Genomic DNA, 27,763 nt, shown 5'->3' with positions numbered 1-27,763 from the left:
GACCCAGTAATGTTTAGCTGATGACAGACTAACGCTATCTGAGAAGCACAAAATATCACGCTGCTAGACTGCTGCACAGTGCATGTAGCGGCCCACAGCAAGTTTGGTGGTAGACAGTGCTTGATTTGTAAATCTGGAGGTCCTGGACAGCCGATTAGACTACAATCACACCATTTAAGCGAGGAAATCATCATACCAATCACACCATTCATATGGTACGCGTTACCTTTGAATAGTAATTCAGAACCACACATTGTACTGTGTGATACACAACCCTTTCAATGTTTATTTTGGACAATTTCAACTAAGACTGAGTGAGCATGTTCATCATAGAAGGCCAAAGTTCAAATTTGTGGGGTTTTCTGTAAATTGTCCTTTCTCACCAGTAGCAGCGTAGAGCAAGCATGTGTTAGCTGCCTGAAGGTATGATTTCATCCATCCCAAGGCAGGCATCAGGAGAAAAGTTGAACTTGGACAATTTTGTGATGAGAATCTCATGGTTAACAGTATCAAAAGCCTTCCTAGGTCCAGAAACACAGCCTCAACAACGCCCCCTTTGTCCATCTTGGACTTCACATTTTCCAGAAGAAAGCAGTTGGCCGTTTCTGTGGAGTGTTTCGCTCTGAAGCCAAACTGCATGGAGTGTAATGTGAAGGGGCTGTTGTTGAGGTGGGCAATCAGTTGTTCTGCTACACACTTTTCAACAACCTTTGACACCACAGGTAGTATACTAATGGGCCTGTAGTTACTCACATCAGCAGGGTCGCCTGATTTAAAGATGGCCATTATTATGGCCGACTTCCATACCCTTGGAAACACACCGAGACCAATAGATGTGTTGGTGACCTTAGTAATGGGGCCAATGAGTGACTCTTTGTAGTTTTTAAGAAAGGTAGAGTCCAGCCCAAACACATCTTTGGCTTTAGAGTTCTTTAGTGAGCTAATCACCTTGTTCACCTTTGACTCAGAAACCTCCCTTATGATGAAGACAGGTTGAGCATAATTTACTAGCACTGAGCCCAAGAAACCAGTGGAAGGGTTCTGTGTCTGAAGGGTTCCCTGACAGAGTCAATAAAGTAGGAATTGAAGGCTATTGCTATTTCGACTGCATCCTGTGTTAGATTGTTATTCACAATGATTTCTAGTCTTGTTGCAGTGTTACTATGGTCTTTCCCTGTTAACTTTTTTTAGATTCTTCCAGATCAGTTTAGAATTTCCCTTTGCTTCACCAATTATGTTAATAAAAAAGTTTGCCTTGGCCTGTCTGATTTCTTTCATCACGGCAGTAGAGAGGTTAAACCTGCTCTTAGACAGCTTTCTGGCTATAAGTGTCAGATTATGATCAAATAGCCCAGTCACTCTCTCTGGTTTATTACTGAACACCAAATCAATCTGTGTTTTAGAGCAACAAGTCACCCTGGTTGGCCCTTTAACTAGCTGTGCAAGGTCAAAGTTATTAGTGATCCATTTGAGGGTTTTCCTACAAAACTTGTCTTCATAATTAATGTTAAAATCTCCCATTAAGATGACCTCTTTCCCAAAGTCACATTCCCAAAGCATGTTATTAAACTGATAAAAAAACACACTTTTGGTGGAAGGTGGCCTATACATTCCAATAAGGGTAAAATACATTTGGGGAGACAGTGTAACGTTCAGGCCAATACATTCTAGTTCATTATCACATGACCACTCAATTTGTTTACATCGGATATGTTCTTTAATGTAAATCATCAGACCCCCTTCTCTTCCTTCAATCCTGTCTCTCCTTTGATGTCCCTCTCTCTGCTGAAGCTCCACCTTTATACACAGCTCCTCTTGGAGGGCATTATTGGACTGCGTCATTTGTTCATTGTTCAGTCTTAACTGTCCTATTGAAGCCTGAATTATTCTATCAGCGTCTGGACATTGTGTCACACTCTTGTTGTTTGCTCTCCCTTGTTTCATCTCGCTCGCTCTCTCACGCATACCTACACACACGATAACAGGCAGAGAGCAGTGGAAAAGACTGTCTATTGAAATTCATATGAGGACACATGCATATTCCTTTGACCCTTTGGCGTTGGGGCATTAGTCATTTGGACTGCGGAAACCATGAATAAAGAACGCAATGGGTGAATGGGTGCGAGGCCAGCGAGACAGGCTGGTTGGCTAAATACAGAGGACAGTTTGACGTCTCTCTCACAAGCAGCTAGGGAGGAGGTATGGGGTGATATGCAGCACCCTTTAGTGTTGGCATATCATATTCTCCACATAACTTTGACTATTTTCCAATATTAACTGTTGCCTTTGACTCCCAGAGGTATGGAATTTCAAGGGCCAGACTCTGTTGATGTTCAGAGGGGGTCAGAGTGTCTTATTTCTTTTAGACAATGACAGGGGGCACAGCTGACAGATATGTAATGGTTTCATAGGAAGGCTATGATCTTATAGTCGTCAGCCTGGAGAAGTATACAAAACACATTTACAGGGATAGAATACTATTTCAGACTCAGCTTGTCATGATCTGCTGAAACTTGAAAACTTTTATCACTTGAAACAGTATCCTCTCCAAAACACTCAAACGCACACCTTCTCTCTTTCAAAGGGGTAGATCAGCTTTAATATTGCAGATAGATTGTGTCTTCTATCAAAGAAATTGTCCTCATTATTTCCAATCCCCCATATATTTTTTTTGTGTAAATATATACACACTACCGGTCAAAAGTTTTATAACACCTGCTCATTCGAGGCTTTTTAAAATATTTTTTTACTATTTTCTACATTGTAGAATAATAGTGACGACATCAAAACTATGAAATAACACATATGGAATCATGGAGTAACAGAAAAAGTGTTAAACAAATCAAAATATATTTTACATTTGAGATTCTTCAAATAGCCACCCTTTGTCTTGATGACAGCTTTGCACACTCTTGACATTCTCTCAACCAGCTTCACCGGGAATGTTTTTCCAACCGTCTTGAAAGAGTTTGCACATATGCTGAGCACTTGTTGGCTTCTTTTCCTTCTCTCTGCGGTCCGACTCATCCCAAACCATCTCAATTTGGTTGAGGTCGGGGGATTGTGGAGGCCAGGTCATCTGATGCAGCACTCCATCACTCTCATTCATGGTAAAATAGCCATTACACAACCTGGAGGTGTGTTGGGTCATTGTCCTGTTGAAAAACAAATGATCAGTGGTGGGCCGTCAGGGCCAGCATGGCCTTCTCTGCTGGCCTAAACATCATCAGAATATACTTTTTTAAATATATTTTCCCACTGTAACGGTTTTCTAGGTGTGAAGGAGAGTCGGACCAAAATGCAGCGTGTAGATTGCGATCCATGTTTAATGAACAAACGTAACACGAATCTAAATACAAAACCTACAAAACAATAAACGAAAACCGAAACAGCCTAATACTGGTTGCAAATACACACAGAACAAGGAACAAATACACTAAGGAAAATCACCCACGAAACACTCAAAGAATATGGCTGCCTAAATATGGTTCCCAATCAGAGACAACGATAAACACCTGCCTCTGATTGAGAACCACTTCAGACAGCCATAGACCTAACTAGAACACCCCACTAAGCTACAATCCCAATACATACACACCACATACAAAAACCCATGCCACACCCTGGCCTGACCAAATAAATGAAGATAAACACAAAATACTTCGACCAGGGCGTGACAGAACCTCCCCCCTAAGGTGCGGACTCCCGAACGCACCTCAAAACACTAGGGAGGGTCCGGGTTGGCGTCTGTCCATGGTGGCGGCTCCGGTGCGGGACGTGGACCCCACTCACTCAATGTCTTAGTCCCCTCTCCTCGCGTCCTTGGATAGTCCACCCTCACCGCCAACCATGGCCTAGTAGTCCTCACCCAGAACCCCACTGGACAAAGGAGCAGATCGGGACTGAGGGGCAGCTCGGGACTGAGGCAGCTCGGGACTGAGGGGAAGCTCGGGAGTGAGAGGAAGCTTGGGAGTGAGAGGAAGCTCGGGAGTGAGAGGAAGCTCAGGAGTGAGAGGAAGCTCAGGAGTGAGAAGAAGCTCAGGAGTGAGAGGAAGCTCAGGCGTGAGAGGAAGCTCAGGAGTGAGAGGAAGCTCAGGAGTGAGAGGAAGCTCAGGCAGGTTGATGGATCTACCAGATTCTGGCTGGCTGGTGGTTTCGGCAGATCCTGGCTGACTGGCAGATCTCGGCTGACTGGCAGATCCCGGCTGACTGGCAGATCCCGGCTGACTGGCGGATCCTGGCTGACTGGCGGATCTGGCGGATCCTGGCTGACTGGCCGACTGACAGATCCTGGCCGACTGGCAGTTCTGGCAGATCCCGGCTGACTGGCGGATCTGGAAGAGTCTGGTTGACTGGCGGATCTGGAAGTGTCTGGTTGACTGGCGGATCTGGAAGTGTCTGGTTGACTGGCAGATCTGGAAGAGTCTGGCTGACTGGCGGATTTGGAAGAGTCTGGCAGACTGGCAGATCTAGAAGAGTCTGGTTGACTGGCAGATCTGGAAGAGTCTGGCTGACTGGCGGATCTGGAAGAGCCTGGCAGACTGGCAGATCTGGAAGAGTCTGGCTGACTGGCGAATCCTGGCAGACTGAAAGATCTGGCTGCTCCATGCTGACTGGCGGCTCTGGCTGCTCCACGCTGACTGGCGGCTCTGGCTGCTCCATGTAGGCTGACAGCTCTGGCGGCTTCTTACAGACTGGCAGCTCTGGCGGCTCCGTGCAGACTGGCAGCTCCTTGCAGACTGGCAGCTCCTTGCAGACTGTCAACTCCTTACAGACTGACAGCTCCTTGCAGACTGACAGCTCCTTTGCAGACTGACAGCTCCTTGCAGACTGGCAGTTCCTTGCAGACTGGCAGCTCCTTGCAGACTGGCAGCTCCATGCAGACTGGCAGCTCCTTGCAGACTGACAGCTCCGTGCAGACTGGCAGCTCCTTGCAGACTGGCAGCTCCTTGCAGACTGGCAGCTCCTTGCAGACTGGCAGCTCCTTGAAGACTGACAGCTCTGGCTGCTCCATGTAGACTGACAGCTCCTTGCAGACTGACAGCTCCTTGCAGACTGACAGCTCTGGCTGCTCCATGCAGACTGACAGCTCTGGCTGCTTCATGCAGACTGACAGCTCTGGCTGCACTGAAAAGGCAGGAGACTCCAGCAGCGCAGGAGAGGAGAAAGGCTCCGACAGCGCTGGAGAGGCGAGGCGCACTGTAGGCCTGATGCGTGGTGCTGGTACTGGTGGTACTAGACCGAGGACACGCACAGGAAGCCTGGTGCGGGAGCTGCTACCGGAGGGCTGGGGTGTGGAGGTGGTACTGGATAAACCGGACCGTGCAGGCGCATTGGAGCTCTTGAGCACCGAGCCTGCCCAACCTTACCTGGCTCGATGCCCACTCTAGCCCGGCCGATACGAGGAGCTGGAATATACCGCACCGGGCTATGCACCCGCACTGGGGACACCGTGCGCACCACTGCATAACACGGTGCCTGCCCGGTCTCTCTAGCCCCCCGGTAAGCACAGGGAGTTTGCACAGGTCTCCTACCTGGCGTAGCCCTACTCCCTGTGAGCCCCCTCCCAATACATTTTTGGGGCTGACTCTCGGGCTTCCTTGCCAACGGTGTTCCCTCATATCGCCGGCTCCTCTCTCCGGCTGCCTCTTGCTCTCCTTGCTGCCTCCACCTGTTCCCATGGAAGGCGATCCTTTCATGGGAACTGGCAAGGGTTTGTGTAGCAAACCAATATATCGTCCCATGTCCAATCCTCATTGCGCCGCTGTTGCTGCCTTTGTTGCTTCTCCTGTGGCTCCTGCCTGTTGACACGCTGCTTGGTCCGTTTGTGGTGGGTGATTCTGTAACGGTTTTCTAGGTGTGAAGGAGAGTTGGACCAAAATGCAGCGTGTAGATTGCGATCCATGTTTAATGAACAAACATAACACAAATCTAAATACAAAACCTACAAAACAATAAACGTAACGAAAACCGAGACTGGTGCACATACACACAGAACAAGGAACAAAGACACTAAGGACAATCACCCACGAAACACTCAAAGAATATGGCTGCCTAAATATGGTTCCCAATCAGAGACAACGATAAACACCTGCCTCTGATTGAGAACAGCCATAGACCTAACTAGAACACCCCACTAAGCTACAATCCCAATACATACACACCACATACAAAAACCCATGCCACACCCTGGCCTGACCAAATAAATGAAGATAAACACAAAATACTTCGACCAGGGCGTGACACCCACAAATATGTATTAAATTATTCCCCAGAGTAAGAGTTACACTCTTCATTTCATAGCGTTCCTCTTGGTTGCACTGCTTCCAGCCCCAGGTTGAGATTTGGAGGGCTTGTCTTTTATCCAATCATATTCAGCCATCATGTGTTGCCAAGGGTCTAAAATCTGCCCTCAGGCCTTCAGAATCAACAGTGCGGGCGCTTGTAGCTTAAAGTGAATGGAAATTAAAATTTAGTGTCAACCAATCAGCTTTAGAGTTGGCTATTGTATGCCTGCTGGCTGGCTCCAGTGTTACACAGGAGCCAGCTAGCAGGCGTCGTGCGTGCACGTCTTTTGATTGGATTACCAATATTGAGAGGCAGGTCCTATATGGGCAGGTCTCAGAACTAGGAAACTGAAATTGATCAACGAATTAATTTGCGTACTACTAAGCTGTTTTTTCAACCCACAATGGCGGAAGGAGAAGATATCGATTTGGTCGAGGATATAATTATAACGCCATTCTCAAGACAAACTTTTCAAGAAAAGTTAGACATTGTCAGGAGAGGTAGACGCCGACGCTACAAAGCCTGTCACAGGCGGGAAAGGGGTTCGTTCGCCACTTTCAACTATGGGCGCTATCAATGACTCACAGGCTCCGAGAAGCACTGCAAACTGTACTGCTGGGAATGCCTATTATTTGCAAGTGATCGATTTGGTGTTTGGAGCCACACTGGCTTTGCAAACCTGAGTTGTCTAACCAAGGCAGCAATGAGACACGGCTGAGCACTTACAAAGCAATGGTGCTTTTGAAAACTTTTGGGGACACCCGAGTGGATCTACAGCTCAACGAACAAGCGCGCAAGGCAGCGAAGCTGCACAATTCTTTGAATAAAAATGTCAATTTCAAGGTGACGCAACGCCTGGTCATACTGCGTTTCTGTCTAAATGTATAGTGTCTAGAGCCATGGCATCATAATGATGGTAATAAGAGGTGGATTAATTCGGGTGGGACTGTGTAGGACTTCACTGAAGGCCCAGGCCCCAGAACCACGGCACGCTACTGCAAATGATAGTCCCACTAAGCCCAAACCAGATGGGATGGCATATCACTGCAGAATGCTTAACCATGCTGGTTAAGTGTGCCTTTAATTCCAAATACATCACAGACATTGTCAGAAGCTAAGCACACCCACACTATCACACCTCCTCCTCTATACTTCACGGTGGGAACCACACATGTTGACATCATCCGTTCACCTACTCTGCGTCTCACAAAGATATGGAACCAAAAATCTCCAATTTGGACTCATAAGGCCAAATGTCAGATTTCCACCAGTCTAAGATTCATTGCTCGCATTTCTTGGCCCAAGCAAGTCTCTTATTATTATTGTGTCCTTTAGTAGTGGTTTCTTTGCAGCAATTTGACCATGAAGGCCTGATTCAAACAGTCTCCTCTGAACAGTTGATGTTGAGATGTGTATGTTACTTGATCACTGTAAAACATTTATTTCGGCTGCAATTTCTTAGGCTGTTACTCTAATGAACATATCCTCTGCAGCAGAGGTAACTCTGGGTTGTCCTTTCCTATGGCGGTCCTCATGAGAGCCAGTTTCACTTGATGGATTTTGTGACTGCTCTTGAATACACTTTCAAAGTTCTTAAAATGTTCTGCATTGACTGACCTTCATGTCTTAAAGATGGACTCGTTTCTCTTTGCTTATTTGAGCTGTTCTTGCCATAATATGGACTTGGTCTTTTACCAAATAGGGCTATCTTCTGTATACCACCCTACCTTGTCACAACACAACTGATTGGCTCAAACACATTAAGAAGGAAAGAAATTCCACAAATGAACTTTTACCAAGGCACACCTGTTAATTGAAATGCATTCCAGGGGACTATGTTATGAAGCTGGTTGAGAGAATGTCAAGAGTGTGCAAAGCTGTCATCAAGGCAAAGAGTGGCTACTTTGAAGAATCTCAAATATAAAATGTATTTTGATTTGTTTAACACTTTCTTGGTAACTACATGATTCCATATGTGTTATTTCATAGTTGTAATGTATTCACTATTATTCTATACTGTACAAAATAGTAAAAATAAAGAAAAACCCTTGAATGAGTAGGTATTCTAAAACTTTTGACCGGTAGTAACATAGTCCCCTGGAATGCATATATGTATATGTGTGGGCTCCCGCGTGGTGCAGCTGTCTAAGGCACTGCATCCCAGTGCTAGAAGCGTCACTACAAACAACCTGGTTCGAATCCAGGCTGTATCACAAGCCGTGATTGGGAGTCCCATAGTTGGCGCACAGTTGGCCCAGCGTAGTCCGGGTTTGGCCGGTGTAGGCCATCATTGTATATAAGAATTTGTTTAACTGACTTGCATAGTTAAATCAAGGTTATACAAAACATTTTTAAAGTGTATGTATATATTTGTATGCCGCAAGCTAGCTAAGCTTTAGATTGACTCTGACAGCAAACTCTTGCCACAGTTTTGCAATCCATACTCACGCTGTGGAAAGCAGTGAACATGCTTCCTTTTTTGTCAGACCTTCTTGTACCTTTTGCTGGGTCATCTGGGGTTTTGGCTGTTATCATAAAGAACATAAAGCAATTTATTAATATGTTTGCTGAAATCTGAACACAATAGCATTTATTCTAAACATACATATTTATATATTTCCTTCTGCCATAACTCAAGTAAAGCTTAAGCTAGAAAACCAAATCAACTTCAGCATGTACAGTACAGAATGATTGAGGATGTTTAACTAGAAAACATGACACTTGTCCTTAAGTTGATGTTATATAGTAATTGCATAGTAATGCTCTTAGTAACAACAATGTAGGTAAATAGTAATTGTAACGTAATTACAGTTTGGTGACACCTGTTATCACAGGCTCCCTCCCCCTGAGTCCTCCCTCGTGCGCAGAAGAAGCTGTTCAAATGGTTATATAATTAGCAGTCAGCCAACCATCCTGCCCATGTGCATTATGCCCAAAACGTGCCCTCAAAGACAAGGTTCCATGCTAAAATATCCATAAAAGAAACAACGTAGGTCACTTACAGAACCCCTAAGCAGTTGAAATTTCCCAAAAGAAAAATATATATTTTTAACCTCTTAAAGCTAGGGGGCAGAATTTTCACTTTTGGATGAATAGCGTGCCCAATTTCAAATTCCTGCTACTCATGCCAAGAATATAAGATATGCATATTATTCATCGATTTGGATAGTAAACACTGAAGTTTCTAAAACTGTTTGATTCATGTCTGTGAGTATAACAGAACTTATGTTGTAGGCAAAACCCAGAGGACTAACTGTTCAGAATTTCTTTCCCCCCCCTCTCTGTTCCCTATATTGTCTTTACCATGGGATATTTCATAGGAACCTATTTTCAGTTCCTACCGCTTCCACTGGATGTCGCCAGTCTTTAGAATTTGGTTGAGGTTATTCCTTTGTGCAAGTTAGCCAATGTTAGCTGGTTAGCTTGGGTACTTGACTGATGTTTTTAGGACAGAACGCTCAGATCAACCCTTACCGAGATAGGTGGGGCTAAATCTTAAAAGGGTGTGAATGATTCTGAATAAGTGTAGACAAAGAAGAGCTCTCCAGTAGGTATCAAAACATTCAAAGCACATTTTCTCAAAAGTGAGGTTACAAGTGTATCAACATTCAAAGCAGAATTACTTTCCATTATTTCTGAAATTGAATGTATGATATACAGTGCCTTGCGAAAGTATTCAGCCCCCTTGAACTTTGCAACCTTTTGCCACATTTCAGGCTTCAAACATAAAGATATAAAACTGTATTTTTTTGTGAAGAATCAACAAGTGGGACACAATCATGAAGTGGAACGACATTTATTGGATATTTCAAACTTTTTTAACAAATCAAAAACTGAAAAATTGGGCGTGCAAAATTATTCAGCCCCTTAAGTTAATACTTTGTAGCGCCACCTTTTGCTGCGATTACAGCTGTAAGTCGCTTGGGGTATGTCTCTATCAGTTTTGCACATCGAGAGACTGACATTTTTTCAATTCCTCCTTGCAAAACAGCTCGAGCTCAGTGAGGTTGGATGGAGAGCATTTGTGAACAGCAGTTTTCAGTTCTTTCCACAGATTCTCGATTGGATTCAGGTCTGGACTTTGACTTGGCCATTCTAACACCTGGATATGTTTATTTTTGAACCATTCCATTGTAGATTTTGCTTTATGTTTTGGATCATTGTCTTGTTGGAAGACAAATCTCCGTCCCAGTCTCAGGTCTTTTGCAGACTCCATCAGGTTTTCTTCTAGAATGGTCCTGTATTTGGCTCCATCCATCTTCCCATCAATTTTAACCATCTTCCCTGTCCCTGCTGAAGAAAAGCAGGCCCAAACCATGATGCTGCCACCACCATGTTTGACAGTGGGGATGGTGTGTTCAGGGTGATGCGCTGTGTTGCTTTTACGCCAATCATAACGTTTTGCATTGCTGCCAAAAAGTTCAATTTTGGTTTCATCTGACCAGAGCACCTTCTTCCACATGTTTGGTGTGTCGCCCAGGTGGCTTGTGGCAAACTTTAAACAACACTTTTTATGGATATCTTTAAGAAATGGCTTTCTTCTTGCCACTCTTCCATAAAGGCCAGATTTGTGCAATATACGACTGATTGTTGTCCTATGGACAGAGTCTCCCACCTCAGCTGTAGATCTCTGCAGTTCATCCAGAGTGATCATGGGCCTCTTGGCTGCATCTCTGATCAGTCTTCTCCTTGTATGAGCTGAAAGTTTAGTGGGACGGCCAGGTCTTGGTAGATTTGCAGTGGTCTGATACTCCTTCCATTTCAATATTATCGCTTGCACAGTGCTCCTTGGGATGTTTAAAGCTTGGGAAATCTTTTTGTATCCAAATCCGGCTTTAAACTTCTTCACAACTGTATCTCGGACCTGCCTGGTGTGTTCCTTGTTCTTCATGATGCTCTCTGCACTTTTAACGGACCTCTGAGACTATCACAGTGCAGGTGCATTTATACGGAGACTTGATTACACACAGGTGGATTGTATTTATCATCATTAGTCATTTAGGTCAACATTGGATCATTCAGAGATCCTCACTGAACTTCTGGAGAGAGTTTGCTGCACTGAAAGTAAAAGGGCTGAATAATTTTGCACGCCCAATTTTTCAGTTTTTGATTTGTTAAAAAAGTTTGAAATATCCAATAAATGTCGTTCCACTTCATGATTGTGTCCCACTTGTTGTTGATTCTTCACAAAAAAATACAGTTTTATATCTTTATGTTTGAAGCTTGAAATGTGGCAAAAGGTCGCAAAGTTCAAGGGGGCCGAATACTTTCGCAAGGCACTGTACCATTTTGTAGCTCTGTGTCTCCGCTTTTATCCTGTGTAAAAAAAACAATTTCAAATTTTGCAACATAAGACTGAATCAAGGCGGTCGGTGACATATTATTTCACCAGCCGGAACACTTTTATTTATTTATTGCTATGGACATGCATTGAAGAGAATAATCTAAGCTTTCCAGTGGCCAGTGTTCTTTATACTTGTGTATATGCTGCTTGAGAAATTTGCTTTCCAGTCTTTCTACAAAGTCTTTGCACTCCTCTGTTTCCAGGCTGCATTCCAACTCTGGACACGTTAGACTGCAAGCCCGTGTAGAGCGAGTGAAGAGTTTAGGAGACACACACCCTTCTAGTCTACCTTCTAGTTTGGCCTGCAGCCAAAATCAAACCAAATCAAATGTATTTATAAAGGCCATCTTCCATCAGCTGATATCTCAAAGTGCTGTACAGAAACCCAGCCTAAAACCCCAAACAGTAAGCAATCCAGGTGTAGAAGCACGGTGGCTAGGAAAAACTCCCTTGAAAGGCCAGAACCTAGGAAGAACCCTAGAGGGGATCCAGGCTATGAGGGATGGCCAGTCCACCTCTGGCTGTGCCGGGTGGAGATTATAACAGAACAAGGCCAAGATGTTCAAATGTTCATAGATGGCCAACAGGGTCAAATAATAATACTCACAGTGGTTGTCAAGGGTGCAACAGGTCAGCACCTCAGGAGTAAATGTCAGTTGGCTTTTCGTAGCCGATCACATTCAGAGTATCTCTACCACTCCTGCTGTCTCTAGAGAGTTGAAAACAGCAGGTCTGGGACAGGTAGCACATCTGATGAACAGGTCAGGGTTCCATAGCCGCAGGCAGAACAGTTGAAACTGGAGCAGCAGCACGGCCAGGTGGACTGGGGACAGCAAGGAGTCATCAGGCCAGGTAGTCCTGAGGCATGGTCCTAGGGATCAGGTCCTCCGATAAAGACAGGAGAAATACTCCAGGTATAACAGACTGACCCTAGCCCCTGACACATAAACTACTACAGCATAAATACTGGAGGCTGAGTCAGGAGGGGTCGGGAGACACTGTGGCCCCATCCGACGATACCCCCGGACATGGCCAAACAGGCAGGATTTTACCCCACCCACTTTGCCAAAGCACAGCCCCCACACCACTAGAGGGATATCTTCAACCATCAACTTACCATCCTGAAACAAGGCCAAGTATAGCCTACAAAGTTCTCCGCCACGGCACAGCCCAAGGGGGGCGCCAACCCAGACAGGAAGATCACCTCAGTGACTCAACCCACTCAAGTGATGCACCCCTCCTAGGGATGGCATGGAAGAGCACCAGTAAAGCCAGCGACTCAGTGACTCAAACTCAAGATGTTTTATGTCTGTCTGGAAAGTTTTTGTTCTCCTATTTCCAACAATGTGGATGTATTCCTACTGCTTTTGAAAAAGTATGATTGGAATGGAATGGGAATTGAATGGGATGTTCGATTTCAAATATCACTTAGTGTCATTCTCTAAAACCTCTGTGCCTGAGTAAAATGTGCATGCTTCCTTGCAGGGTTTGTCCAAACAAGAGGAGGCGTCATCAGTCTCCCTCCTGCTCCATCCGGAAGGATTTAATGTTTAGCCATTCTTGGGTTCCACTTATGGATTGGGTTACATTTCTTCATCTGTTCTGTTAATGAATTTGGCACACTAAAAAGTTTTGATTATAAAAATATATAAAAAAGGTTCACAATCAGGGGCTGCATTACCCAAAAGGGCTTCCAAAATACCCCCCATTTTTTTGTTTGTTTTTACACTGGGATGACATGCTTCATTGATGATTGAATAGTTGGGCTAGTGGTAGACCTGCCAAGGTCAGAAAATACATTATTTTGACCACTTTGTTGGTTTAATAGCTATCACCCATAGAATGTCCATGCTCTTTTAGCCCCCCAAAAAAAAAAAAAAAAATAAGCATAACAACCATACACAGGTGAATGTGGGGCTTTCTGCTAAGTTATCACATGTTAGTTAGTGTTCCGGGCATAGGTTAGTACAGAAGTGGAGAAAGGTATGGCGAGCAGGTTGAAGAGAATATGATTTAAGGGAAAGTTAAGGTTGTGTTACCAAAAACTGTGTCTCAATGGGTTGAGTCTGGGGCCATCGTGAGTTTAATTTATGAAAAAAATATTTGGGTTTCTATTGTCATACACTAATGATCTGATTGTTAATTTATTTCTTGCAATATTGCAGAAATGCACAGGGGCTACACTTGAGGCAAGTTGATATGATAGAGGATGGCATTGCAAGGAGCTCAAGGACCCTGACAAGAATGACGAAAAGCCTAAGAGTGCATTGTGAATGTTACAGTTGTCGATCAACACAGAATAATGAAACATTTTGACCCTGAAAAGGCCACAAGCTTTGCTTGCCTACGGTGCATTTGGAAAGTATTCAGACCCCTTGACTTTTTCCACATTTTGTTACGTTTACAGCCCTTTTCTAAAATGTATTCAATCGTTTTTTCCCTCATCAATCTACACATAATACCCCATAATGACAAAGCAAAAACAGGTGTTTAGGAATTTTTGCAAATGTATTAAAAATACTAATTTAAAATCACATTTAAATAAGTATTCAGAACCTTTACTCAGTACTTTGTTGAAGCATCTTTAGCAGCGATTACAGCCTTGAGTCTTCTTGGCAGTGACACTACAAGCTTGGCATACTGTTTCTCCCATTCTTCTCTGCAGATCCTCTCAAGCTCTGTCAGGTTGGATGGGGAGCGTCGATGCACAGCTATTTTCAGGTGTCTCCAGATATGTTGGATCGGGCTCTGACTGGGCAACTCAAGGACAAAAGCCTGTTTTCCTGACTGAATATAGGCTGAATGTTTTGTCAAATATTAAAATGTTTACAGTGAATTACAGTAAAAATAGCAACAGACAAATAAACTCATACTCTCAGTTATTTTGTGACAACAAGTTATCCATTTATCCATTATCCATTTTTATTCTTTATCTAGGCTTGGGACCTAAGAGATCATTTGTTGATATATTTCACTTTTGGTAAACCATTTTTAAAGTACTGCTCAGTAGATATACTGAAATGGATAAAAAAAGAGGGCTTGCCAACTTCATATACTGAATAATTGTAACAATACAGAGGCGGATGCAAGATGCAAGCAACGATGGTTTAATGAATACAGTTTACAGCAGCAACAGGACAGACAGACTGTACTCAGACGGAATCCGACCCAGGGACTAGGGCGCATCCTCCTATGATAGCGTGCTGAGAAATCCAGGGGAGAGTGTCCGGATGGGTAGGAAGGAGCACAGCATATAATCCACACAAGGGCGGTGAGAGATGAGCACGGACACACGACACAACCTCAGGAAGTAACAACGATCTGACAACAAGAAACACTGGTTACAGAACATATAAAGGGAAGATAAGTGATTCCAGCTGGCGCAGACAATCAGGCCGAGATTGGGAACCACGCCCACACAAACACGGAGAGAGAGAGAGAGAAAGAGAAAAGGAGGCAGTGGATTCATGAACCGTGACAATAATATGATAAATACATCTCTGTATTTGTATTTATAAGGATCCCCATTACTCTTCCTGGGGTCCAAACACAGCAAAACACACAATAAAACAAAATATAAAAACAGTGAACTATGTTTGCCCTGAATGAGCCAAAGATTAAACAGTATATCATATAACATCGCTACACCACCACATATCCACAACACAACATTTTCAATACCACAATGGGTGCTTACACGTGTCCCTTTAAAAAAAATGGAACTTTTATTTAATTAGGCAAGTCAGTTAGGAATAAATTCTTATTTACAATGACAGCCTACCCCGGCCAAACCCGGACGATGCTGGGCCAATTTTGCGCCTCCCTATGGGACTCCCAATCATGGCCGGATATGACAGAGCCTGGTTTCGAACCAGGGACAATAGTGACGCCTCTTTCACTGAGATGCAGTGCCTTTGACAACTGCGCCACTCGGGAGCCCCATGGTGCCACCTTTGTGTGTGTCTCTTCACACTCCCCGTTGTTCCGTAAAGTGTATTTTTACCTGCTTTTTCAATCAAATTTTCTGCTTGCATGAGTTATTTGATGTGGAATAGAGTTCCATGTAGTCATGGCTCTATGTAGTACTGTGCGCCTCCCATAGTCTGTTCTGGACTTGGGGACTGTGACGAGACCTCTGGTGGCATGTCTTGTGGGGTATGCATGGGTGTCTGAGCTGTGTGCTAGTATTTTAAACAGACAGCAATCCCCTCCTACATTCCCTCCTACAGTACATTCAGCTGGTCAACACCTCTTACAAAAACAAGTAATGATGAAGTCAATCTGTGTTCCACTTTGAGTCATGAGAGATTCGAGTTGAGTGATCGCTGTCCCTGTTCACCCACGACTGCATGGCCAGGCAGGACTCCAACACCATCATTAAGTTTGCAGACGACACAACAGTGGTAGGCCTGATCACCGACAACAACGAGACAGCCTATAGGGAGGAGGTCAAAGACCTGGCCGGGTGGTGCCAAAATAACAACCTATACCTCAACGTAACCAAGACTAAGGAGAGAATTGTGGACTACAGGAAAAGGAGGACCGAGCACGCCCTTGTCTATTGTAGATTCAGTCTTCCCAGCCAGGTGCAGGTCTACAATTTTGTTTCTCGTGTCCTGTGACAGCTCTTTGGTCTTGGCCATAGTGGAGTTTGGAGTGTGACTGTTTGAGGTTGTGGACAGGTGTCTTTTATACTGATAACAAGTTCAAACAGGTGCCATTAATACAGGTAACGAGTGGAGGACAGAGGAGCCTCTTAAAGAAGAAGTTACAGGTCTGTGAGAGCCAGAAATCTTACTTGTTTGTAGGTGACCAAATACGTATTTTCCACCATAATTTGCAAATAAAGTCATTAAAAATCATACAATGTGATTTTCTGTATTTTTTTATTCATTTTGTCTATCATAGTTGAAGTGCACCTATGATGAAAATTACAGGCCTCTCATCTTTTTAAGTGGGAGAACTTGCACAATTGGTGGCTGACTAAATACTTTTTTGCCCCACTGTATATAGGCAGACATAGCTATGGAAAGCAAACCCCCGTCTTGAGTCAACATAAATATACCAGGTTACTACAGTTAGTGATTCATTTTATCTCTATTTCTGCTTTTTGTGACTCCTCTTTGGCTGGAAAATGGCTGTGTTTTTCTGTGATTAGGCGCTGACCTAACATAATCCGATGGTGTGCTTTCGATTTTTTTTTTAAATCGGACACTGTGGTGAGATTAACAACAAGTTTATCTTTAAAATGGTGTATTATACTTGTATGTTTGAGGAAATTTAATTATGAGATTTCTGTTGTTTGAATTTGGCGCCCTCACTGGCTGTTGTCAAATCGATCCCGTTAACGGAATTTCAGCCGTAAGAAGTTTTTAAACAATATCTAGTCCTAGCTAATGATGCTGCTTGGAGAGAAAATCCTTGCTCACCCATCCAGGGGCTTTGGCATTTGGACCTACCCTGCCAATCAGGCTCAGACTCTAGAGAGGGCAGTGCTGCTTTAGCTGGTCTCTGACCGCATTCCCCTTTCCGTCTTGGCTGCGTTGGCTACTTGCAGTGAGCCTATAAAATGGATAAGGACTTCTTCTTAGTGGGTGGGTCACTCAGGTGGATGTTTAATATATAGGGTTGGCACCGTTCCATCATGATAGGACAAAAAATAAACAAACTATATATTTGTGATTTTATTTTTAAAAGTGGGCAAAAGTGAATACTCTCTCTGTCACAACTCCTGCTCGCAGACACACATTGGCTCTGGCATTTGCAACCATTTTCCTTACTCACACACTTTCTAGCACACTCGCTTAGGCACATGTTCACACCTCATAAAGCCGCTCACACGTTAAGCTTTGTGATTTCCTCTTCCAATTAATTGAACACATTATCTACAAAATCTGTAGCTTCTACAGTAAAGACTATTCTACAGGCGCTCTGACAGTGGTTCAATCTTGCGGTTATGGGTCATTGTCTTCTTCGCATCAGGAATTTAATTTGCCGGAAGATTTTAAAATCCTGTTTATCTGCTTCATGTGCTCCAAAGGGAACCAGAGAGGGAAAAGCTCATCTCTGTATTAAAGCTATAAATAAAATGAAAGGAGTTTGTGTTATTGTTTCATACCTCCAGGATGCTTGTTCACCGGACGCTGCCGTGACAGGTGTAAGAGGTTTGCTCATCATCCTGTGGCTGTCCAGAGGAGGCCTCCATCCTAGTCTAGATATGGCCTTGAGCCAGTGAGGAGCCAGGTGACTGTGACATTAGCCCCTGATCAGGTCTGTCATCTCATCTGAACCAGTTCCACACACAGCCAGGGGCCAGCCACACCTGGGGCACCCAGCCTCACAGGCTCACCGTCATCAACCAATCCCGACAGACACAATATGTTGATGGAACACGGGAGCTTTGTTGATTTTCTCCTGGGTCAGCTGAAGCAGCATACTGAAGTCAATACAGACAACTCTCATGTCTGTCACAGCTTTGTCAGCTAAAACACACACCTCATATTCAATCGATATTTGTAGCTACTGAGAGTAAGGTGCAATTGACATTTGTAGCAAATGGACATATATTACATTTATAGGTTGCTAGCTATGTTACAGTAAAATATCATATATAATATATGCCATTTAGCAGACACTTCTATCCAAAGCAACTTACAGTCATGCTTGCATTCATTTTACGTATGGGTGGTCCCGGGAATTGAACCCACTACTGAGTTATGGTAGAATCCATGGTGTTGATATATTATTATATTAAAGTGTTCATATATTATTCTATTGACATGCATTCTCACCTCATTGCACTGAGAGGCAGGTTAATGTGGGGATGATGTTTATCTCATGTGTAACTCTGAGATGGATAAATCATTCTCAAATTTTGTGAAACTATTACCCTATTTGTGGAGAGCCTCGGGTGTATTTCTCTCCACGTAAAGAGGTTTTTAATTATGGACATACGACAGAGTCAAAACATCCCCATTTCATTATCCCCTATGAGCAGCATAATATTTGGTTCAATAATATAAAGTCTATATACTACTCAGTCAAAAACCTGAGTAGCTAAATTACTCCTACCCTGAACACCAAAACCTCAAATTATAGATCATGTCTGGCTGGAGAAGCCGAGTCTAATTTCGACCAGCAGGTCTAGATAACAGAGCCTGCTGGGAGTGGTTAAAGGTCAGGCTATGTAATAACATCTCTATCACACCCGAGCAGCAAGGGGACCTGGCTGAGTCACCAGAGATGATTGCTGGGGCTGGGTGGTTGACTGTCTGATTCACTCTTCTGAAGACTCTCTCATCCCATCTCCATAACAGGTCTATTCCTATTCAGACAGCCTCTCCATCTTCTCTATTGCAACGAGTATTTGTACTGAAAATGATTTCTGCTCTTACTTTGATCAATTGCACTGAGAACAAGTAAAAGTAGGTGTCTTACACTAGAGCCCAAGTCTATGGATTTTCTTGTTGGTGTATGAAACAATGAAAGGACATGTTGAAGAGACAGGTTTGCTTGTCACCACCATAATATGTAGCTATCATTATTATCCTTATCTTCAGTACTTCAATACACTCTTGTTGGTGATAAGAAAAGTGATTAGAAACACCTGTGTGCTCAACATTTGAAAATAACTCTTTAGAAATGACAGACTAAAACATTGAAGATGGATTGTCTCTCCGTCTGCAATAACAGAAACAGATGGAGACCACTTAACAGAGACAAATCTTCAACTAGAACTGGGTAAGAGAGGACAGAGGAAGGATTTTGTGACATTTCCAGCTCAGTAATGTATTCAACTAAACTTTTCTCGTTATGCCCTTTATGTGGAACAATTTACAGAGCTCACTGAAATGAGATGTTCCAGTTCAGAGTAATCTTTAGAGATCTATGTCTGTTTTTCTTAACATGTGATGTCTATATTGTATATGTTTGATATATGTGTGCAGGGCTCATCTGACATCCCTGTCAAAATGAAGGTTAAATAAATAAAGAAATAAATGTCTGCAATTCAATTATGCCCATTCCACCTGCTTCGAGAAGTGTGTTTTGCTGTAGAGGCTCCCGAGTGGCGCAGCAGTCTAAAGCACTGCATCTCAGTGCTAGAGGCATCACAACAGCCCCTGGTTCGATAAAGGTTCAATAAAAATACATTTAAAAAGAACATAGCATTTTTACCATCAGCTCTGCCAAACCAATACTGTTCCTTAGCTTGACTGCTTTTCTTTTACTAATAGTGCACCCTGAGCTTTCTCCTTGTTTAAGAACATGAAGTCTGGAGGTGGGTTCACCATAAATCAATGGATTTATTTTCATTGCAGCTGGCCTCATTAATAATTACTCCAGTCTTCATTGAGATGATGTGCAAAGAGCTGTAATGCGTGCTGTTTACGTCATTGTGATTGGAAAGGTGCATTATGGAGACCTTGTTTGGAGATTTAGCACTCTTTTAATTAGGCCTCCTTTGGTGAGAACATGGTCACATGACCCAGGTGTCATGCGCCTGCCAGGGCCTTATTCAGCTGTAGTGAGCCTCATGAAGTCAAGCCTACACATTGACATGGGGTAACCCAGATATCCTGTAGAAAAGTGACTCAGAGATGCACTCTCTAAGGTACAGTACAATGGTGACGTCAGTCTGAGCTAAGTGAGTTTCTCTAATGCACAAAATAACTCATATAGTCATGGATAGATCAAATCATTTAAAATACTGCAACCAACCTGTTGTGACTTGGTGTGCCTTCATCAGTGTGAGAGAAGGGTGTCAAGTAAAAACGCGAACAGTGCTACAGTAAAACCCAGTACAGGAGAGTGTCTGCTTACGGCGTTTTGTGATATTGTCAAATGGAATTAGAGGTATGCAAAAAAACTACATTGTACATGATCAGATAGGCTACACCTCATAAAAAACAACGTTGCCAATCCGTCAACAAGCAAATTGGTCATTCAAATGTACATTTGATATCAATTATGAAATGTGATGATCCCGGCAATTAGTCCTTAATGAATGAATTCATGTTAATTTCCCTTCATATTTCCTCTAATTCAAAAGAGCAGCTGTTTCAGGGAGTTGAGGTTGGCTTCCCTGTTACCTTCCTATTACACAGTGGAATTTAGAGAGACTTAAAACGAGGTCATTAAATCATTTCAGTTATCACGCAGCAATAAAACCTACAGTAATGCAAGTCTTCCATCACAGTATGAAGTCCTACACTGCCATAGATAGTCATAGATAAACTATAAAAAAGAGAGACAAAACAGCTGAGACATGCCTGTAGCAAATTGGGGGTTGTATGACTGGTAAAGCTGATGTAAAGCCAAAGCTACAGTTAAAATATTAAGCTAGTGAGCTAGCATGTGGTAATAGCACACTGCTTGCTTAGCAATTATGTCCTGATTCAGCTTACACCAAGGCTTGAACACAGGACCTCTGCCTTGTTAACACACATGACCACCCCTACAAAGCATCTTACCAGTCAGCACCACCAGATTTTACAATTTGGCAGTGCAAGTGGCGACACTTTAGGCTGACTAGTAAGTAGCTATGTTTCCATGAACTTTATCTAGTGATTTTCTTTAGAATAAATATTTTTTAGATACCGTTTCCATTACGTCGCAATGTAACATTGCTTTTGTCAAATAAACCTGCTTCAATGGAAACCTAACTACTTTCACACATCCCCATGTGCTACATTCACCCCTGAAACTTACTCCACAGCGACCCCAGCTTTGAGTGCAGATCTACATCAAAGCACACCGCTTCCTCCTGAGGAACCCAGGATCACTGCCTTGCGAAGAACACATGACTGCCCTCCCAAAGCGCCTTAACAGCAGCAACCGAAAAGTTAACAATTTCAGGCTGACACTTCAGGCTGAGGAGTAAGTTTCACATATCCCCATGTGATACGATAGCATACAGGCAACAAAAAGGTTTGTCTTAATTGCCTTAATTATACAACAGTAAAAACTGCTAGTGCAATGATTATGATTGACAGTGTCGTGCTCTTCAAAGGCTAGCGGCAGTTAGCAACATTTTTTAACTCCTTTTCTCTTGCATGAAACAATAGTTCTTAACTTACTTTCTTTTACGTGTCTGTTTGGTTTGAGAAGATTGAGGTGAGCTTTTTGTAGTGCTGCTCTTCAAAGTGTCGACAGGAAGGAACCCAAATACAGACAAGGTTCCCACGCACTTCCCTTTTTTATAGTCCCAGAACAGTGATTATCAAAGCTTAAAGACAACAGTGTTCCTCTTGCGTCCTTCCATTTTCTTCTGGTTGGTAGACAGTTTGTGATTACTTGTATGAGTTGTTTCTAATGGTATATCAATAACGGTAACTAACACACTTTTGTACATGGCACTGTTCCATACAAATGACCTTATTTTAGCACCAAAAATTGTAATACTTCCAGATCAACTGTAATATGAATACCATTGTAAAGCACAATTTCTCCCCTTTCCAGCAAAATCAATGACGAGACCTTCATGCTGCATGATTGAAGAAGGCAATGAGCTCTGTCAGGTCTTTTTAAAAATGGCGGGTGGGGAAGCGAAACCTACTGCGTGATAGGAAAGGGGGCGACATGCCGCGTGGAGAAACTGCTTTTTTCACCTGATCTGTCCAACTTTTCATCTCTAAAATGTAAATTATACAATATAAAGAGTTTATATAATGTGTCATTACATACCTATTTGAAGGTTTGTGTCAAATTTGAATCAGGTTTTTAGGGTGGCGCTAAAGTTATCTTCAGAAGTAAATAGTGGCTGTCTCCGCTTTTGAAAGTCATGATGGCTTGCAGTAATGACGCAAAAAAATGAATGCATTCAGTTGTACAATTGACTAGGTATCCCCCTTACACTGTCCCTTTCTTGTTTTTAGTCTGCGAGAGAAACCTGTGAGAAAAGGCTGTAGGACACAGAATGAGTTGCATAACGCGTCATGATATGTCACAATTTAACATACAGCGTGTCACGCCCTGGTCGAAGTATTTTTGTGTTTATCTTTATGTATTGGGTCAGGCCAGGGTGTGGCATGGGGTTTTTGTATTGTGGTGTGTTTTGTCTTGGGGTTTTGGTATATAGTGGGATTGTAGCTAGTGGGGTGATCTAGCAGAGTCTATGGCTGTCTGGAGTGGTTCTCAATCAGAGTCAGGTGTTTATCGTTGTCTCTGATTGGGAACCATATTTAGGCAGCCATATTCTTTGGTTGTTTTGTGGGTGATTGTCCTTAGTGTCCTTGTTCCTGGCTCTATGTTAGTTTACACTAGTATAGGCTGTTTCGGTTTTCGTTACGTTCTTTTTGTTTTGTAGAATTTGTATTGATTTGTGTTTTACGTTTTCATTAAACATGGATCGCAATCTACACGCTGCATTTTGGTCCGACTCTCCTTCACCACACCTAGAAAACCGTTACACAGCGTCAGAGGAGTCAGTTTTTAAAACTATTCTCCAATACTATCGGGCCATTACCATGTCAATCAACACTTGAATAGAAATGTATTTCGCACCCCAGATTTTGATGCCAAGACAATCACTACGGTCCCATTAGTTTTCATTGCAGCCTCGTTTGAATGTCGAGGTTGCGCAAATTTATACAGAATGGGGTTAGTCGCCGTTACTTGTTTTTGCAATGTCATGTCTGTGACTATCATTAAAGGTGAAGACTGTTATTTTATCAAATCAATTCTCTGTGTAATTATTATTACATGATTAAACTATAATCATGTACACTTTAATTAACTAGGAAGTCGGGGCACCACGGAAAATATGTATAGAGTCTCTATTTCCCAAATCGACTCTTCAGATATTTTCATATCTCATCAAGTACAGTCTTGTATTAATGTATTGTGATTACCTCATCAGTTCTCATTACTAAATGTCGCAAACCATTGGATATCTGCACAAACCCTATAGTTTCCAGAATGAATCAGCGATATATAAAATGGCTCAATTATTTATTTACTAACTAACTAAACAAATCACAGAAATACATAAACAAACAATATATTTATTGGTTACTAACACAATGCGTTGATAAGTCCCTAGTGGGCTAAACCGGTATGATGGCTTGGTTGACAATGGAAAGGGGTGGGACAGATAAAAAGCAGGAAAGACAAAATTGATTCATCACACACAGTTGATAATTATATTAATTGAAATGCTAATCCTTTGCACACGGCCGCTCATTCGAAAATAATTGCAATGTATATATTTACATCCATATGTTGTTTTTGTCTTCTCTGTTGGAATCACCGGTCCATCTGCTGGAGAGTCAGTTCATCAGAGAGTCTCTTGTTAACTTCCCCAGAAGACCCAATGTCTTTTGTAGTTGTCGCTTTCTCAGCGGCTCTGGATAGTGTCTGTTGTAATGGATACGACAGGCGTACAGATGGTTGTTGCATAGGATAGATGCTTCCGCGGTTGTCGGTATTCTCGCACTAGACTTACGTAATTTCCAGCTGCAGACTAGCAATTCTACGTCTAGGATTTGCTCTTATTCTGTAGTGATTGATAGTCTCAAGAGTTTAACAATTTTCAGCTGTGTAGCCAACACTACACACTGTCTGGTCTCCCTGGCCTTAACCATTTCAACATGTAGCGCCATCTCCATATTTTCTGGTCTTAGAAGTTCAACCATTTTCAACCTTAGCTTACACCGTGGTTTGCGTGGTCTGGTGTGAATTGCATCACAGGGGCTTTTATACTTGGGTAGAAAAAGGGCCATCTCATCATGTTTGTGCCCACCTGGGCGTGGCTACTGACTGTGCATAAGTTACCATAAACATCCAATTCTCATTTAGAAGATTAAATCACATTGTTACTTATTCATTCATCTTACACGGCATTCAAAATCAAATCAAAATCAAATCCAATGTATTTATATAGCTAGCCCTTCGTACATCAGCTGATATCTCAAAGTGCTGTACAGAAACCCAGCCTAAAATCCCAAACAGCAAGCAGTGCAGGTGTAGAAGCACGGTGCCAAGAAAAAACTCCCTAAAAAGGCTAAAACCAAGGAAGAAACCTAGAGAGGAACCAGGCTATGAGGGGTGGCCAGTCCTCTTCTGGCTGTGCCAGACGGAGATTATAACAGAACATGGTCAAGATGTTCAAATGTTCATAAATGACCAGCATGGTCAAATAATAATAATCACAGTAGTTGTCGAGGGTGCAGCAAGTCAACATTTACAGGAGTAAATGTCAGTTGGCTTTTCATAGCCGATCATTAAGAGTATCTCTACCACTCCTGCTGTCTCTAGAGAGTTGAAAACAGCAGCTCTGGGACAGGTAGCACGTCCGGTGAACAGGTAAGGATTCCATAGCCGCAGGCAGAACAGTTGAAACTGGAGCAGCAGCACGGCCAGGTGGACTGGGGACAGCAAAGAGTCATCATGGCAGGTAGTCCTGAGGCATGGTCCTAGGGCTCAGTTCCTCTGAGAGAAAGAGAGAATTAGAGAGAGCATACTTAAATTCACACAGGACACAGGATAAGACAGGAGAAGTACTCCAGATATAACAAACTGACCTGCCCCCTGACACATAAACTACTGCAGCATACATACTGGAGGCTGAGACAGGAGGGGTCAGGAAACACTGTGGCCCCATCCGATGATACCCTGGCCAGGGCCAAACAGGCAGGATATAACCCCACCCACTTTGCCAAAGCACAGCCCCCACACCACTAGAGGGATATCTTCAAGCACCAACTTACCATCCTGAGACAAGGCCGAGTATAGCTTACAAATATCTCCACCACGGCACAACCCAAGGGGGACGCCAACCCAGACAGGAAGATCACGTCAGTGACTCAACCCACTCAAGTGACGCACCCTCCTAGGGACAGCATGAAAGAGCACCAGTAAGCCAGTGACTCAGCCCCTGTAATTGGGTTAAGGGCAGAGAATCCCAGTGGAGAGAGGGGAACCGGCCAGGCAAAAACAGCAAGGGCGGTTCGTTGCTCCAGAGCCTTCCGTTCACCTTCATACTCCTGGGCCAGACTACACTCAATCATATGACCCACTGAAGAGATGAGTCTTCAGTAAAGACTTAAAGGTTGAGACCGAGTCTGCGTCTCTCACATGGGTATGCAGACCATTCCATAAAAATGGAGCTCTATGGGAGAAAGACCTGCCTCCAGCTGTTTGCTTAGAAATTCTAAGGACAATTAGGAGGCCTGCGTCTTGTGATCGTAGCGTACGTGTAGGTACAGTGCCTTGCGAAAGTATTCGGCCCCCTTGAACTTTGCGACCTTTTGCCACATTTCAGGCTTCAAACATAATGATATAAAACTGTATTTTTTTGTGAAGAATCAACAACAAGTGGGACACAATCATGAAGTGGAACGACATTTATTGGATATTTCAAACTTTTTTAACAAATCAAAAACTGAAAAATTGGGCGTGCAAAATGAAGCACAAGCATTTCGCTACACTCGCATTGACATCTGCTAACCATGTGTATGTGACGAATAACATTTGATTTAATTTTTAGGTCCTGGCAGAGTTGTGCAGACTCAGGACAATTGAGCTTTGAAGGAATACGCAGATTTAAAGAGTCCGGAATTTTCTTTCTAATGATCATGATCTTTTCCTCAAAGAAGTTCATTAATTTATTACTGCTGAAGTGAAAGCCATCCTCACTTGGGGAATGCTGCTTTTTAGTTAGCTTTGCGACAGTATCAAAAATACATTTAGGATTGTTCTTATTCAGACGTAAACCTGACAGTTGGGAAATGTACACTTTAAGATATACAGTTATGTATGTTTCCTGTCCTTCGTGAGATCACCAAATGAAACACACTCAACATGACTGTCCCGTAAGTGTCCACGGACCATTCCCACATTCTCAGAAAAAAATGGTTTAATTCTCCCATTTTGGGGATTTGTTCTCCATAGACTCTCTCCCTCAATACTGCATGGCAGTTTCTACCAGGTATTTATGACAGTTGTACAACCTGATGTGGGAGAGCGAGTGAGAGTGGGGGGAGCCATGATATACACCCAAAAGGGCCACGTTGTGACAGCAAGAAGTGTTGACATGATGAATGCGGTGAGGTGTCTGTTTAAAATAATAGCACACAGCTCGGACACCCATACATACCCCACAAGACCAGAGGTCTCTTCACAATCCCAAATCAAGAACAGACTATGGGAGGTGCACAGTACTATGTAGAGCCATGGCTACATGGACCTCTATTCCACATCAGGTAACTGATGCAAGCAGTAGAATCAGATTTAAAAACAGATGAAAATCGGGACTGTGTAGAGACACAGGCACAGACTTACACATACAAATGATAAGATGCACTCTACACACACATGGATTTTGTATTATTAGATACAGTATGTGATAGTAGAGTAATGGCCTGAGGGAGCACAATGTGTTGTGAAAAGTGGGATCCTTAATAAAAACAAAATACACACATAGGTCACCAAATGGCTTAGTATGGTCTCGACTCTATAATAACATAAGTACTGTAGCAGGAAAACACTTCTTCACCACTGTCTTTATTTATTGGCTGGAGCAGAAGTGCACAGTCAGTCTCTCTCGCTCTCGTTGGGTCTAGAGAAGAGCTTACCCAGGTTATGAGCCAGAAAAGGCCTCCTTTGCTACTGTTTTCAAGGGCGCAATTAGTACTCTTTTCAAAGACTCTCTCATCATGTCTACAACGAAAGCAGTAATGTTTTTCCGCTGTCTTCCGGACAACATCAGTATAAAAGGATCCATACTTGTATAGTTTCTACGAAATGGGACAGCTTTGATTTGTTGTACGTATCCTGTCAGCAAGCATAGATCCCCCCCTCCACTTGGCCTTCGATGCTCAGTCATAGGACTGCTATGGAAACATAAGACATACTTCAACATCATCTTTCATCTTGCAGCGGTGAAAATGCCTCTGTTCAGAGAGATGTTTGTGCTCGGCTTGAATATCCAATTGCAGAAAAGCCACAAACAATGCGTATTTGCTATGGTAAGAATCTCTTTCTAGATTTGTCTGAATTCAGAACAAGAAAAAGCAATATGTGACTCATTTCAGGAAACTAGCTGTATGTCGCGCATCACTTCTTCACAGGAAAGGCATTTGAAAGTAAACTTTTTATTAAACTCTAAATGCGTTTTGGGCAAAAATTCCATCT

Source organism: Oncorhynchus nerka, linkage group LG3 (genome assembly GCF_034236695.1).
Source record: "Oncorhynchus nerka isolate Pitt River linkage group LG3, Oner_Uvic_2.0, whole genome shotgun sequence".
NCBI classification, from domain to species: domain Eukaryota; kingdom Metazoa; phylum Chordata; class Actinopteri; order Salmoniformes; family Salmonidae; genus Oncorhynchus; species Oncorhynchus nerka.
The sequence above is the reverse complement of the archived record's forward strand: the minus strand, read 5'-3'. Positions refer to the sequence as shown.